General features: G+C 43.0%; 1 protein-coding gene across 2 annotated transcripts in view; it reads right to left on the reverse strand.

The window, feature by feature from the left end:
• The window catches only part of FAM193A (family with sequence similarity 193 member A), a 542,579-nt gene that overhangs the window by 138,507 nt on the left and 387,568 nt on the right, over window positions 1–16,504 (reverse strand). The window lies entirely within an intron of this gene.

Raw genomic sequence — 16,504 nt, forward strand, 5'->3', positions numbered from 1 at the left:
CTGTGGAAGTGTGTGCGTTGTTACTCTTTCTTGCAATACTTACTTAAAAAACCACAGGAGCGTTTCCCTGTGTGCATTTCAGGTGTTGAGTACATGGCTTGTACTTTCTCTACTCCAGGGGTTACCACCTTTGCAGTGGCAGGTTCCCTAAATGTCTCCCTCCCTTGATCCAATATGCTGGGTATCATTGGAATGTATAGGTTCCCCTTGTTGGCTGGCATTAGGGTGTTCAGGAGAAAACTAGAGTCTCCCTTTTCTTCCTACAACTGGACTTCATATGTTTCAGCCACCCTTCTGATAAGGTTGTTATACACAAGAGGTGTCTGGTGGCGATGGCCTTCAAGGGTAGGTGTCTACTGCTTCTGCAGGGGATTCGGCAGAGATCGTGCAACAACTCTGTCTTCCTTGAGTTCGTAGAACTCCTCTTCGCCTTCCTCATGTGGCTCTGGTGTTGCTGGAGCCTCCAAGGCAAACTGGTCTTCCTCTGTGTCGAGGTACGAGGATGGCTTGGGGGAGAATAAAAAATCCTTCAAGGAGTCAAACTTTTTTTTTCTTTCCAGGAGTGCGGCGATTTCTGCTTCGAGTCTTCTTTTCTTTCACTTGACCTCATGCGCCTTCTCTTCTACCTCGAGCGTCAGAGAAGATCTCTTCTTCGGCGTCAACTGTTCTGACTTCTCCAAAGCCTTGTTTTTTCTCTTGCTTCCTCTAGAGCAGATTGTTTAGCCAGCTTTGAATGACTTTTTCCTGCATTAGTATCCCTTGCTCGGGACCCGTGCAGCTCCTTTGTTTTGGCTGACCTTCGGTCAACGATTGTTTAGCCACAGAGGCTACCTTAAGGGACATGGTACGAGTGTTTAGGCTCAGGGCCTTTCGAGTGTTTTATAACCTTATTTCTTTTATTTGTGTTTTTCACTGGTTTCTTTACGCCTGCTCCTTCTCTGCATCGGTCGCGTTTGTTTCAGCATTCGATCCTTTGCTATGTGCTGTCTTGGTTTACTCTATGTTGTTGTCGTCCTCACTAGACCGGATGATATCCTTCTGGGGAACCGGAGTCCTCGGAGTACTAGAGATGGTGTAGTGTTCCAGGCTCCGTCTTCGGTGGGCCCTAGACGTCTTTGTCACTAACATGACGCAGGCCTTGCAGTCCTCGTCTCGATGGTCATTCGAGAGACCAAGGTTGAAAACCTTGCGGAGATCTCTTAGCGCAAATTTGTGGTGGCTGCTGGGGAAGAATTTAAGGGGAGTATTTTCCATGTCCCCTACCTGTCCTCCTTCTCGGACCACAACTGGTATTGGTGGGCTCCCTGTAGCAAAGTGCCCCTTCTTGACATATTCACCCCCACCTATTGACTGGCATTTGCTGCAATTTTACCTGAAGTGTACTGGGGTCCTGCTAACCAGGTCCCCAGGGCCAGTGCTCTCTCTCTCAAACAAGCCAACTGTTCAATTGCACCACAATTGGCCTTAAGCACTTTGGTAAGTCCCTAGTAAATGGCACCCCTGGCACCTAGGTCAATGGTACTAAAGAGGGACCCTAAGGGCTGCAGCATGTATTGTGCGCCCCTAAGGGATCCACCACAAAACTCATGCAGACTGCCATTGCACGCCATGTGAAGTGGCACAAACAAGTGTGAAAACACTTGGCACACACACTGAGTGCCATACCCATATACACTGCATGCAATATATGTACATCACCCCCAACAGCAGGCCTTATAGCCCTAAGGCAGGATGCCTTATATTACATGTGAGGACATATCTGCAAGAGCAGATATGCCTCTGTGCTGTCTAGTTCAACTACAAGATAGTACAAGAGAAAATGCTATTTCTTATCTTAATGATATTTACTGTGGGGTGCTAGAGTGAAAAAAGAAAGGGTTAGTTATGTTTCCACAATTGCTTGAGAATCAAAGTACCATGTTCAAGATTACCAACAACATCTAGACCCTAGTTAGGTTAGGATTTGCATGTGGTACTGTGAGCTAGCAGAAAACATACCAACAGGTACTAATTGGGCCAAGATCCAATACTCCGACGTTCGTGTTGGTCTAATACACAGTCCTGTTTTATTTGCAGGAACCATATAACAAAAGGTTTTAAAACTGGGAGTTATCAGCAGCGTGGGAACAGATCTAGCCAGGGTAGGTAGGACCTAGTGGTCCAAGATGCCTATTGGTAACACTGGATAGAGATGCCTTTTGTGACCTGCCAGCCAAAACCTGCTCAGCTCATCCATTCAGGTGTGTTCAAAGAACCTGCCAGGTTGGCCACCAGTATGATTAGCAGCTGGTCCAGCCATCTTCAAAGACCCACTGCCTCCTGGTACAGGAACTAGGGGTCCACTCTATCCTACCTATTGCAGACGGCTATCGTATTGTCGTGTTCAGTATGTAATGCGGACTTCAACAATTCAGCCAGCGATTAAACTTCCACAGCTGACCCCTCACCAGGGGAACACAAATACAATTACACCACAGAACATCCAATCCTGCCTAGGTAAAGTTCCAGCTAAACGGGAACAGATACCATTCTGGTTGGCACAGAAAATTACCCAAATAGAGGCGGTGTTTCCTGACACCACCCCGCTGGAAAAACACAGGATTCTGACTATATGTCTCCCAATGGGAATCGCACCACACATTGAGGACTGTGACACTTGGGGTACAGTCTTTGCTTCCATCTATACAAAAACGCACGGTGTTCCATCCATTTCGGTAATACCAGATGTGCTTAAACAAATTCAAGATGAATACGGTCCAGAACCTGCTTTAACTCTTGGTATGAAATTACTAAAAGACTTCAAACAGGTTTCGGCTATATTACTAGCCAACATAAAGGGTGAAGCAGCAAACGTGGCGATCCGCCAGAGGTTAAAAGAGACAGATATAGCAGACCAACCAGCTGAAATTGCCAGAATCATAGAAAAATCCTATGAAGAACTAGGCAGAGATAGTCTAGGTGGAATACCGGTAAAACCGCAACTGACTACAAGTCCAGAAAAAATGTTTTTTAATAATAATAATAATTCACCAAAAAAGAACTGGGATGGGAACAAACAATCCAATCCTAAAGAAAAGAAATTCCAGTCCAGAGGAAGGTCTCCTAGGCGAAGAGAGAAATCTCCAAACCCGAGACAAAGGTCACCCCAGAGTGACCCCTCTGGGAATAGATATAACCTTAGAAATAGGGATAATATTAAAAAACCGGATAGATATCAAGACATTGATACACGTCCCTCTCAATCTTTTCAGAATTCCTCGCAGAAATCGGAAAGAAGAGGACGATCAGAAGAGCACGCCAAGTCCAAAGACAAGGAACCTGCTCAACTGAAAAAGAAATCACAATTTCCAAAAAAGAAGGTAGCCAGTATCAAGGTAGTTAACAATGCCGAGAATACTGAGGACACAACTGAAAAACGGAGAGTGGGCTCAGACAATGCTAGACAGCGCAGCAGAGGTGAGCATAGCTCGCAAAGTCCTTATGAATCATCTGGAGACAGTGGACACGAATGAATACCTTCAAGTGGAAACTGCAGATACCAGAGTTAGCAAGCCCCACAAAATATACGAGATAACATTACGTATAGAGGGAGATAAGACTAGGAAAATAAGGGGACTATTTTGGGATAACCTATCCAAGGGCTATGACATCCTTCTAGCTGAAAAAGACTGGCCACCAGAGTTTGTCAGGGAGTGCCCTCATGGCGAAGAAGTAATTATGCCTGCCTTCTCGAATCAAATACCGATTCATAAAAAATACACACTTGCTAGAAAGTGGGCAGTGGCCTTAGCACCTGCTTTATACAAAAATCATGTAGGATGGGATGAGGACTCTCCTCCTCACAAAATCCAGCTAAAATCACAACCAACTGCACAAAGGCAGTACCCAATTAAGCAAGAAGCTAAAAAACAAGTAAATGAAATATTAGATCAGCTAGAATACCAGGGGGTGATTGAAACTTGCACCTCACAAATGAACAATCCTTTGTTTCCGGTCTCCAAACCAGACAATTCATACCGTCTAGTTTTGGATTACCGACACCTTAACACATGTTGCAAAACTTTTGCAGTGCAAAACTCACACAGTGCTGCACTAATGAATAACATAGTGCGCAAAAAATACAAAACAACCTTGGACATCTCCAATGGATTCTTTTGTCAAAACATAGCACCAGAGAGCAGATATTTAACAGCTTTCTCAGTAAATGGCACTCAAAAACAATTCTGTCGGTTAGCCCAGGGGTACAAGAACAGCCCGGGGGTATTCTCAGCAAGAGTAACAGAATTACTACAACTATATGATGATGAAGCATTATCTTATGTCGATGACATTTACTTAACAGATGATGACTTGGAGACTCACTTGAAAAGAGTGAACACCATAATACTTGGTTTCGCTGCAGAGGGTTACAAATTCAACTTCAAAAAGTCCAGAATTGCCCATCTGACAGTCCTATTCTTAGGATATGAGTTATCAAGTGAAGGCAAAAGCCTGGCAGACAATTTCCTAGAGAAATGTGCCGTAATCCAAGCTCCTAAAACACTAAAAAACCTAAAGTCAATTCTAGGCTTCCTAAATTTCGGAAGAACATACATTGCAAATTACGCAGAAAGGGTCAAGCCCCTTTATGATCTAATTAAACCAGACTTTAAAAGATCCAGTTGGACTCAAACACACACAGAAATTTTGAGATCCTTACAAACAGACATGCTACTTAAGACAAAATTAGAAACCCGTGATAATACACGCAACCTTGTGATCCGAGTCATCCCAGGGAAATGCGGATTCACATACCTGACCTCTAATGAGGGAGAAAAGGTACCAATTGCATTCAAATCACACTTGTACACTAAGGCTGAAATGAAATTTAGCCCAACGGAAAAAATTCTTACAGCAACACAGACAGCTATAGCAAAAGAACGAGCCCTGGCACAAGCTAAACGAATAATAATCGTGACACCAATACCAGCCTTAGAGGCGGTAACAAAGGCAAGCATTCCAAATGCTAAAGCACTCCATCCAAGATGGATACAATGGGCTAACTCTCTTGCTGCAACAGACGTGATGTACGAATTTGATCCTTATTTAAAAACACAAGAATTTCTCCAATATGAATTTGAATGTCCTCCGCCAACCGAAATTCTGCCTCTAGATGACTACGGCTGTATAATATATACAGACGGATCAGCACAACCCGCAATAGGGGGTAAACAAGCTTACAGTGCTGCGTGCGCGATTGTTAAAGGTCGTTGGCACGAAGGGAAATTTAAACCAACCCTCACTAAAACACAATCCCTAGGAGATTGTACAGCTCAGCGAGCTGAATTACTAGCATTCAAGATGGCGCTTGAAAATACTGATCGAGGATTCCCCACGCTCATAGTGTGCGATTCGTATTATTGCGTTCAATCTTATAATGAATACTTGCAGATCTGGCTTCAGAATGGTTTCAAGGATGCGAAAGGTGGCACAATCAAGCATAAACTGCTCTGGGAACAAGTAGCTCTTTTACAAAAAGAACTACCAAAGACTCACGTGATACATACACTGAGTCATCAACGTGATGGCGTTCACGTTGCAGGGAATTCATTGGCTGATGAGGCCGCGAAGGCAGCTGTGCAAACGGCTTCCGTAGCTGCCGTCACCCGGTCAAAAACAAAAATAGACAGCGAAATATTACAAGCTGTCAGCGCTTCAGAAAAGGATTCGATAGAACCACTCCCTAAAGGCTTTCCAGTAAAATACTCATACATAACTGATACAAACAATGTTCCTTTTGCTCGAATCCCTGGAGTGGGGGATAGGGCAATTCCAAACATGGAACATAGGTTAGGACTGATAATAGCGGCACACGAAGGGCTTGCTTCTACCCATGCTGGCGTCTCAGCCACAGTATCATTATTAAAACAGAGATACTGGTGGCCACAAATGAGAAGACAAACAAGGAACTATGTTCTAGCATGTGAAATATGTCAAAAAATGAAAGTATCAACTGTGAGACGTCCAGCACAGACGCCCCTTCTAATCTCGGATAAACCATTAGCCTGTGTTTATCTAGACCACTGCGGTCCCTTACAAAGGGATGGTAACTATAAATATATCTTGGTCGCAGTGGACTCATGCACGAGATTCATATGGATGTGGCCCCAGCGAACGGCTGACGCCAGAACTGTTATAAAAGATTTGCGAGTCTTTATCGGCACATACGCAATTGGCATTCTGCATTCGGACAATGGTCCTGCTTTTAGCTCTCGGGCTTATAAGGAGGCCATGGTCAGCATGGGCGTGCAATTGCGGTACTCTTGTCCATTTCACCCTGAGGGGAACGGAATTGTTGAAAGAAAAAACCGTGACATAAAGCAATCTATAACGGCAAAGGTATTAGGTTCGGGAGCTGGGTGGGTCAAACATCTAATAAGTGTCCAACGTAGTCTAAATAACTTGCCAAGAAATTCTCTGAAGGGATTCAGTCCGTACGAATTATTATTCGGAACTAGGATGTTGATCTCTGACCTTGATAGTCAGACTTCAGTGGTAATAGAAAAAACCTTTGATGTCAAAGACCGTTTGGCTATTTTGCAGGACTTAAACAAAACAAGAAAAGACCTGAGCAACATACAGTTGAAACAACAGCCAACAACCACTGAAGAATCACCACCTGTCCCAGCAAGACCTGTCTGGATTCCAAAAGTCGGGGATCTAGTCAGGGAGAAGATCGCGGTAAAGAAGGAATTTGGGCCTTCTTACAGAAAAGCAGTTCCTGTCTTGTCTGTCAACGGGACAAGATCAGTTGTACTACCGCCACTTGCTGGAAAAAAGGAGAACCGAGTTGTATCCATCGACCTGGTAAAACCACAACATGTGGCCGATAAACAGTAGGCCAAGTGGACTCCCAATAAGTAGCAGAACACCAAGGTTTGCTACCAGTACAGAGGTCCTAACAAAGAGGCTCATCACATTCGAAACGCCTAAAGAAGAACAACAAGGACTATGCAACAATGCAATAGAACTCAGACCTCTGAAAACCCAAATAAAGACATTTAGCAGAGACACACCAATCTACAATGAAGTTCCAAGTGAAATTGCAAGAAACAAAAATCCTGAACCAATTGGAACAATTGACAGAACTGCATCTGGTTACTTCATCAACTTCGATGATTCCTCTGAAGGTTTCAGCGAACAAAAGACACAGCCATCATCAAAATCCTTTAAAGACAAAGCTAAGGAACTTTTGAAACAACTGAAAGAAACATATCTGGTTACTCCATGGATTGAATTTTGGGTGGGTTTTGGTGCATTTATCCTCATACTTTGGCTCATCATGGTATTTACCTTGGGACGCTTCATTGAGGGAAAATATGCTAAAATGGACACAGCAAGTCAGAACATCAACTTGGTCCTCAAACCACACACATCTTCACACGTCGAGAAACGAGAACTTTCTTCAGAACTTTCTTCAGCCAACTTCACAGCAATTCCAATACCTGGTGGGGTAGCCTGGGACAACACTGACTATAAAATTTATGGTCCGGTCGAGATCCTGAAATATCCACACCAAATCAAGATCTCCTTGAGTGATTTTGCAAAACCAAACTCATTTGCTGATGATTGGGACTTTGAAAGTATAAACAATATGATGTCTGACTTAGTAATGTCTGCTAAATTTACAAAACATGATTATTTGCAAGGTTCTACAAATTATGATAGTATGTATTGCTATAACCATTATGGTAACCATTTCTTGCATAAATCTGCACAACCTAGAAATGTTTTAAATTATAATCAATGGGAACATTGTGCTACACCTCCAAAAGGGAGCTCTAGAACCGTTTATGACAAATATTCATATTTTTCAGGTTTTAACATAACTAATGCTGAAACATTTTATTACAAATTGTCAAACAAGACAGGGATGAAAACCATGATAACCAACACAAAATTGATATATTCAGATTCATTCTTTGAAAAAATGAATACATTTGGATTTGATTATTGGGACAAAAATGTTGATTTGAAAAGTGTTTGGGGTACAAAAGAATGGCAAGTACAGGGTATAGAAGCTTTGTTTAGAGCCTGCATGATCCCAGAACAAATGATATTTTTAAATGACACTGTTCAACAAACCACCTGTCTTGGCTTAGCCAAAATCAAAGATTTAAATAACCCGTCTATTCCAAAGCCAACAATGTTTAGCAATAGCTCTGAAACAGATGAAGAAATAGACATAAACCATATACTTAACCAAAACAGAACACATCCTGATTGGAAACAATGGTTGATCTGGCCCACAGATACAAATCACTGTCAAGATAGATTCCTGAATAAAACACAGGGTTTCAAAATGACCAGGCCAGACCCTAGATATCCCCAAAGACATCACCCAGGGATAATAACAACCTACAGTGTGGGCAAATTATGCCTTCAATGGCTACAAACTTCCACACTGCCTGAAATTAAGCAACACCTAACTTTACTTACTGATGGTGCTGACTTGCGTGATTTCATACTGGGACCACGCAAACAGCGTCAAAAGCGTTTCATAGCAGCCTCTGTATATGCAGCATACAATGAGGCCTGGAAGGTTACTCAAATTGAAACAGCAGAGAGAATACGTGAAATTGATCGTATTAATTTGGAAAAATCACTTTCTGTAGTGGACAATGGGTTAATGACTCTGTCCTCCAGAATTTTTTCATTGGACAGCATTGTGTCTTCAGCAATCGATATATTATCGCAAGACTTACTGTTATTACAACATGGTCAGTCACAATTGCGCTCTATTGTACAGCTTGGCTGGACGTTACAAAATCTGCGTTCAGGCTATGTGCCTTGGCGTTTAATCAACACAACGTCACTATTCCAAATCTTTAACCTTACTGATAGACAAATCGGTATGGCGCAGAAGGGTGCTGATTATACAATCTTGAGCATTGAAAAACTAGAAAGATTACCGATGACAATGTCAGAACGACCTGTCAGTGAATGGATAATCCACGGAATCATAAATATTCCAATCTCAACCTTCAGGTTTCAATACTGCCAAAAATATATACAGGCTGGCATGTACGAGAAATTGGGAAAGGGGTACCTTAAAACAACTTGGAACCTGCCCTATTCACATGCATGTGTCAGTAATAAAGGACAGAAAGTGTTTCTTAGTGGCAACAATTGTGCTATGTCACTAAGCGGCACGCTTCTGTGTAACGGAATTAGTTTGCACGGAGCCTGTGAAGGGAATTCATACAACCTTTCATGTCACCAGCAAGGCGCACCTGCAACTGAAATAGAACCATTCTTTCAAAGACACTATAATGGGAGTTACATTCTTATTGTAGACCGCAGATGTTGTAGTCTTATGCCCGGGACTCCTTATCTCGTCACCACGACGGCGAAGGTCAAGTGCTGTGGACGTTCTTTGTTCCCCAGCTCCTTACCAGACAGGGAGGCAAGGGCATGGCCCGGTTTGAAAATTACTTCTATTCGAATAGATACTTTAAGCAGAATGAAAACAGTGCTTCTTCAGACGCCTACAAGGCTCACGTCATCTAAAGAAACGTATGATCTACAAGTCGCAAGGACGACTGCAGAGATACATACATTATTATCAACTAATTCCCCCGTACATTTCGCGGAAATCCTGAGCGAAATCTTAAATATTTCTGATACCACTGGGGTCTCAAAGGTATTTAAGACAGTATTTTCGATGGCATTAACACCATTCAAAGCCATACTGGGTATTTTTCCAGATTTCGTCCATTCGATTTTTGGCGGACTTCCCCTGATCCTGGGACTAATTGCAGGAATCCTATTCCTAGTCCTTATTTTTCGTTATGGCAACCCATGTCACAGATCAAACTCTCGCGACAATGGAAGATACGATCTTAGCCATTGGATACCGGGACCGGATATCAAAAATCCTGGGACTCTCCCGGCTTAGAGACCTAAACATGACTTGGTTTCTATCATTTCGACCAATGTGGCAAAGGTGTGTTTTACCTGTACTAAGGTGTCTGCTATGCGGAGAAGAATGCGTGTTAGACACCTGTCTGACGCTACAATCAGATGCGCCAGTGGATGCAGATACACTGTTGGTTCCTACCAAGGTTCACGCACTGTGCTGCCCTCAAAGGCTGCCAATTCTGATGACGGCATTCCTGGAATCTTCACCACTACGATTGAAGAGTAGTGAAGTTCAAGATGAAAGCAGCATCGAACAGGTACGACCTTCTGTCAGCAATGAAAATCAGAATGTCAATGGAGACAATCATGCGCATGAATGCATGGTTACCCCTATTTCCGACTTAGTGGAACTTTCCCATGAAGCTGTTGACAGTTTTTTCGAAAGCCTGAATGATATGATGTTCTCTCCGGAACAGAAATAGAGACTTTTGAGTAAACTCGCACACGGCGTTCCCTGAATTCGGCCTTCAACTTTTAAAAAATAAAGTCACATGAACAATTACAATCCAGTTCACGGACAGCAACTTTTTTCAGCAAGCCCTTAAAATATTTTTCTATATATTTTTTCCCCGGGACACTGATCTTCTGCTTGAAGTAAGAAACTATTCCTAGAGAACTAAGATTTCTATTTTAGATACTTTATATAGACTTTAGCTGCCCGCTGGTATGTTCACAAATATTTTATTATGTGATGAAATGGTCTCGACCTTCCTTTCTGTATAGCTATATTAAGAGCCATTTCATGTGTATTTCTCATATACCAAAAAGCAATAATGCATTACAATGCGTGTTTACTTTTGCATTTAATTCATAGCTTAAGTGCATACAATATATATGACTGCAATTTTTCAGTATATTTGAAAATTTCGAAATGCATTTATGTATTTTGGGGTGGTAAGGTATACACTATACTCTATAGTATGTTGTACTATGTTATACTATGCATAGATTAGTAGATATGACCATAGTTAGCGTGGAGTGGGTGTCGTGTATTTCTATAGGTTCTGAATCGATCCCCCTATTCCTGACCCTATTCTGGTTAAACTACCTAGCTAGTTAACTAACAGTCAGCCCATGAGGCAAGAAAACCCCCATGATGCAGATACCGTTATCTGACGCAGTCACACTACGGCACAGGAACGTGTTATCTGATTAGGTCATAACGCTTGAGATCTAATTAGACAAGCGACATTCCTCCAGCCCCTGATAAGGCATACGACGTTCTCATAACAAATCAAACCTATGACAACCTGGAAAATCCGTGCGGCCATTGTTTTGATTTCACAGAGAACTTTTGCAAAAGAATGTGCTAACGAGCAAGTCGTATGACATCTTTATTGACGTACCTATGTCCATCCTTACGTCAATCTCGGCACCTTTAAGGTATAAATATTGCCGACCTTGCCCTATGCAAACACACGCGTGGTGACAAGACGGAGCAGCCATACTTGCCGAAGCCGAGAGCAGAAGCAGACCCCGCTGGCAGCAGCCCCGCCTTCCTGACGCGCTGAGAGACGCGCTGCTATCTCAAGCCGAGAGACCCAGCACCGGCGCTTCTGGGCAGCCCTCGCAGGCAGCCTGGAATATCGAGAGCAGAGAAAGAGATACCATTCCTCATTCATCCTAACTTCCAGGTACAGAACTGAATAACCCCTCACAGAGAATTCTTTAGTTATTCACTTGGCAAAAACAAACTTAACTTAAGCTGTAACTTTCTATTCCCGCCCACGCATTAGACTTAGGTCAGGTACACGGGGTAGGCGTATTTAGAAACACCAGTTGAGTACGTTTAGTCAAATGTATATGTGTATGTAAATATATTTTAATCATTTTAAACATCGTATGGCTCAGAAACCATATCAATGTTTTTACAGTATTATTTTATACTATTGCTTCTAATGTATGCACTTTACTTAACTATAAGTATTGCAATAATATCGATCCATTTCTCTTGTACGAGAAAAGAGACTGATCAATAAATAACACCTTTTATTGAACACGCCCGTCTCTTCCTTTTCTCTACATTCTGATGAGACTAAGAATGCACGTACTGACTGAGTAAAATAATTGCCTTGTGCTCACACGACTCTTGAGATTGACTCTTGATTAGGGGAGAGCAAAGTTGTCATGTTCTATGGTTGTCAGAAACTAAATCCCTTCTTGTCTAATCAGGGGAGTTAATCCTTCCTTGAACATTCGAGAAAGTTTCTAGCGAACTCTGAGCTTAGCTGGCAAACCCAAAAATTAAGTCTAGTATCGACAGTAGTAGACCTAGTTAACGTCTGGCCTAGGCCTTTACTGCTGTAGGTACTATTCCAATGCGCAGAGCCTATTGGGAAAATAGGAGCTACACTACAGTATTCTCCATGAGGTAATGCACCAGTCTCTCCTTGATGGTTGGCTGGAAGGCTTTCAGAGCCAGACAAATTACACAAGATTGATATGAAGAAGGAACTCCGCAGTCTCCGATCTCCAGCTCTGCCATGACCGCCCACACCACAGCAGTGACTTATTTGATGCAACCGTGAAGTCTAGGCGGGAAAGACAATGGCCTTCCGTAGGTCAGGTTGGATGGAGTTTCTCTGCCACCACAGAAAATACTGAGCTGTCTCCATAGAGGCCTAGATGGAATGGGACAGACAGTGCTGGTGCTGCGCCAACTGAAACTTAAGGTTACCCTATATAGTCGGCATATACCATCTGGCGTACGGGACAAGGAGAAGCCCAAGAAGCATCAGAACCATTCTCACCAAGATTCAGAATCAAGCCAAAAATATTGGGTTTGTATCCTAAATGTCGTGGACTTGCTGTGGCAGTGGAAAGGACCCAAATGTCACTGTGTTCAGGATAGCCCCTATGAACGGAATCCTCTGTGCAGGTCTCAGATGGGACTTTGGCTCACTGATGGAAAACCCCAAGGAGGTCAAGCAAGCAGCTGTCATCCAGGGGTGGTCTGAAACGGACTGCATCAAGCATGCCTTAAGCAGCCATTAATCAAAGTTTGGAAATAAATGTATCCCGACCTCAGAAGATGAGCTATCACTTTTGTGAATACCTGAGTAATAAAGGTAATGTCAAAGGGCAGCAAAACAAATTTGAAATGTTCTGAGACTTCCTTGAACGTAGGTAGTTTCTGTAAGACTACAGGATGATTATAGGAAAATGAGCGTCCTGCAAGTCCAAGGACACCAACTGGTCCACAAGATGCAGAGAGGACTCAACATTTTTTTGAGGAAGGACAAGTTCAATGGCCTGAGGAATCCATTATCTTCAGCACGAGTAAGTAGCACAAAAAGCACCACTCGTCACACTTAAGATTTCGGTAGTCATTCAATGGCACCATTGGCCAGCTAAAGGGTGACGTCCTGCACTAAGATTGAGGCATGGTCTGCCAAAATTTGAATCCGGGTAATTTTAGGTTGGGAAGAAATTAAAGTTAAGGAATATAGCCACTGTGAACAAGCTGCATAAAGCTTCTATGAGACGTGATGGGTTTTCTGTTGTGGAGGAGATATCTTCTCCTGCACCCTGATGGCTCACTGCGGGTCAGTCATCAGTGTGCAGGAGCAGATATTTCCTCCACCAGTCCCTCCAGCATTGTTACCTGCAACATTCCAGCGTTTATGCTTGTCCCGTCCCTCCTGTGTGGTTGCATGCCCAGTTGTTACTTGCCCGTCCCTCCGATGTTGTTGCTTTCCCTGCCCTCTCACAGCCCACCGCTTGCCATGTGCTCCTCTCCCATTATTGCTTGCCCCTCTCCCATTATTGCTTATACCCTACCCTCAATAGTGCCAGAAGGAGAAAAAAAAGCACTGGCCCCATTATAGCACTTTTCTTTCTAACTCCCAACCAAGTTGCACAGCAGCCACACAACAAAGCGAAAAGACATTGACAAAGCTAATAGTTCTTGCATTGGAAAGATCTATTGGCTTTGCCAAAGCTTGTTCTCTCTTGGGTAGACTCACAGGATTCCTGGCAGACCACCACACCGTAGGAGATTACATGGTCCATAAATGCCAGATTCTTTAACTATAAAAATAAGCATCCTATCCTTCAGGCCCCAAGGTATGAATCTCTAATGAGCTTCTTTTCGCTGCTTTTACGGAAGCAGTCCAATGCCAAAGAAGTTCTGACACTGCTGGAAGATCTAGGGCTAAAGTCTATGCTAACATTTCTAGCGAACCTCCAAATAATCATGGAGGGTGACATGCTACTTCACAACTCCAGATGAAGTACCAGACTGGCTGGACAAAGCATAGGGAGGAAAAGGGATGAGAGTTCAACCACAAGGAAGAGAACGGACCGCATACTGGCAACCAAGGGAGAATTCCAATACACTGCGCAGGACATACAATAGACCTTGTATCAGTTGTTGCCCAGGTTTGCTTAGTCAAGGTGTGATGGCACAGAGGAAAGGGGTGCTTCTGAAAAACAAGACGAAGTGATGGAACAGAACCAATGTGCGCCTCTGACCCAAAATGTGGATAATATAGCATATTGCCTTACAACGTGAAGTAAAAGGCGCCACATCGTGCTATCATCATGGTCTTTGAAGAGATCAAGTTAGGCCCTATTTGCACACTGTTTATTAATGTTTGCTTAAAGTAACTGGCCAGCTCGGGTATCATGTAAACCCCATGAGAACACCACCATTTATCCGTTTTAAGGTGGCTTGAAGTTAATGAACTTGCTTTTAAAGTCTTGTTGCTAAAGTTATAAAATTGGGTCAACAGGCACTTCGTGTTTGGGGGCTGTTGTAAGAGTGTCTGGGAAGGGGTGGGGGTTAAGATTCACAATGATAGCAGATAAGAAAAAATACTGCAGAGTCCTGTCCTGAACCTCGGGTTAATATCCGGGTTTAGGATGTGTTTGGTACAGGCACAATTGTGGATTTAAAAGCTAATGAGTCCTTTGTTTCCAAGAATGTTTTTCTTGTAATTTCAATAGACAGTGAAGCCACTGAAATGAGGACTTGCCTATTTCTTTTTTACAACACAAACTAGTCTTGCTGTTGAATAAAGAAGGTCATCTTGTTGGAACTAAATGCCAATTCAAAGGTAGACCTTGCTTAGCCACACAGGGTACACAAGGGGCTGCAGAGATGTAACCATTTACAATAGCAGATTCCGGTTTGTAGTATCTAATGAGTGGATACAGCTAATATTTTACGATGGTGTCATAGAAAACAGGGCCACATAAACCAACTGTGACAAATACATATGTACATACTGAATTCACCCTCCACATCCTCACACTCCCATCCTAGCAATCTATAGGACTTTTTATGTGATGACCGATATTCTGGCCAGAGTGCTGGTAAATAGGATGTTCTCTGCTTTTATCACTGGTGAATTCAGACCAAATGAATATAAATACCTGCATTAAGGGGATGGAACAATGTATAACCATATAAAAACCAATTTACAAAGGTAACGGTAGCCAGAGAAAAATGGGAAAAGATAGGGTGTGTTAAAAGAGATGGACGAAGGACTTTCGGTATTTTTGCTGTATAACCTGTACTCAACGGGGAAAAAGACAAATGACTATTCTTAAAATCGAAATTTTTCGAATGTTCGATATTTGGTCTAGTACTGCAGATCTAGAATACTCTATTGGGCAGCTCTATATGTTCTCTCCCGATGGTATGGGCACTTTGGGGGAAGTCGGAGCCTCCAGGAGTAGTGAGGTAAGTGGTTGGAGAGCCTTTTTCGAGTCCGACGGGAGAACACCAATTAGCCACAGTGGAGGCAAGGATAGCGGTTGTTCGGGGTAAAAAACGGTACAATGACCGGGGTATGTGTTACACGGGCTGCTCGATCACGGGTGCTGGTGCCCGCGATCGAGCAGCCCGTGTAACAACTCGAAAACGGCTCCCCAATCACTTGCCTCACTACTCCTGGAGGCTCAGACTTCCCCCGAAGCGCCCATACCATTGGTACCACATCCCAGGGTCTGGTCAAATTGACTCCCCTGTGCCCGCCCACCTGAAGCCTTGCTTCCTTTTGGCTTCCACATGGCAAATGAGGCTATGTACAATTAGGCATTTATTACATGTCCTGATGATGATCCGTATAATGTGGTAAACGGATCGAAACACCATTGACAACTATGTGCACCTTAAACACAAAAAACCTATATGTTCGCTAAATGTGTATAGGTGCTTGTATTGTTCTGTTCTATAAATGTGCATTGAACAAATTGACAGAACGCTAAACCTTTGCCTAAAAACCCTTTTGTGTTTTTCCTTCACTTGTCCCTCTACCCTGATATCTAATCGTGTGATAATTCGGGTACAGGCTAGTGCCCTGCCTTGTGTATTGTTTGTGAATTGTGTGTAACATTGTTTGAAAAGTAAAATACCAGACCTCTGCTGGGCATGTCATTTACAATATAGAAACGACTGCGTCTATATTCATTGCTTGTGTATTAAGGCTTGTAAGTGACCACTGTTGCCCTAATAAGATTGATTCCCAAGGTCCCTTGCCGACTTCTTTGGGTCCCCTTGTTGTCCTTAATTGCCTCTCTGTATTCGCGGCACATTCCT

Source organism: Lissotriton helveticus, chromosome 2_2, assembly GCF_964261635.1.
Source record: "Lissotriton helveticus chromosome 2_2, aLisHel1.1, whole genome shotgun sequence".
Classification (NCBI taxonomy): Eukaryota; Metazoa; Chordata; class Amphibia; order Caudata; family Salamandridae; genus Lissotriton; species Lissotriton helveticus.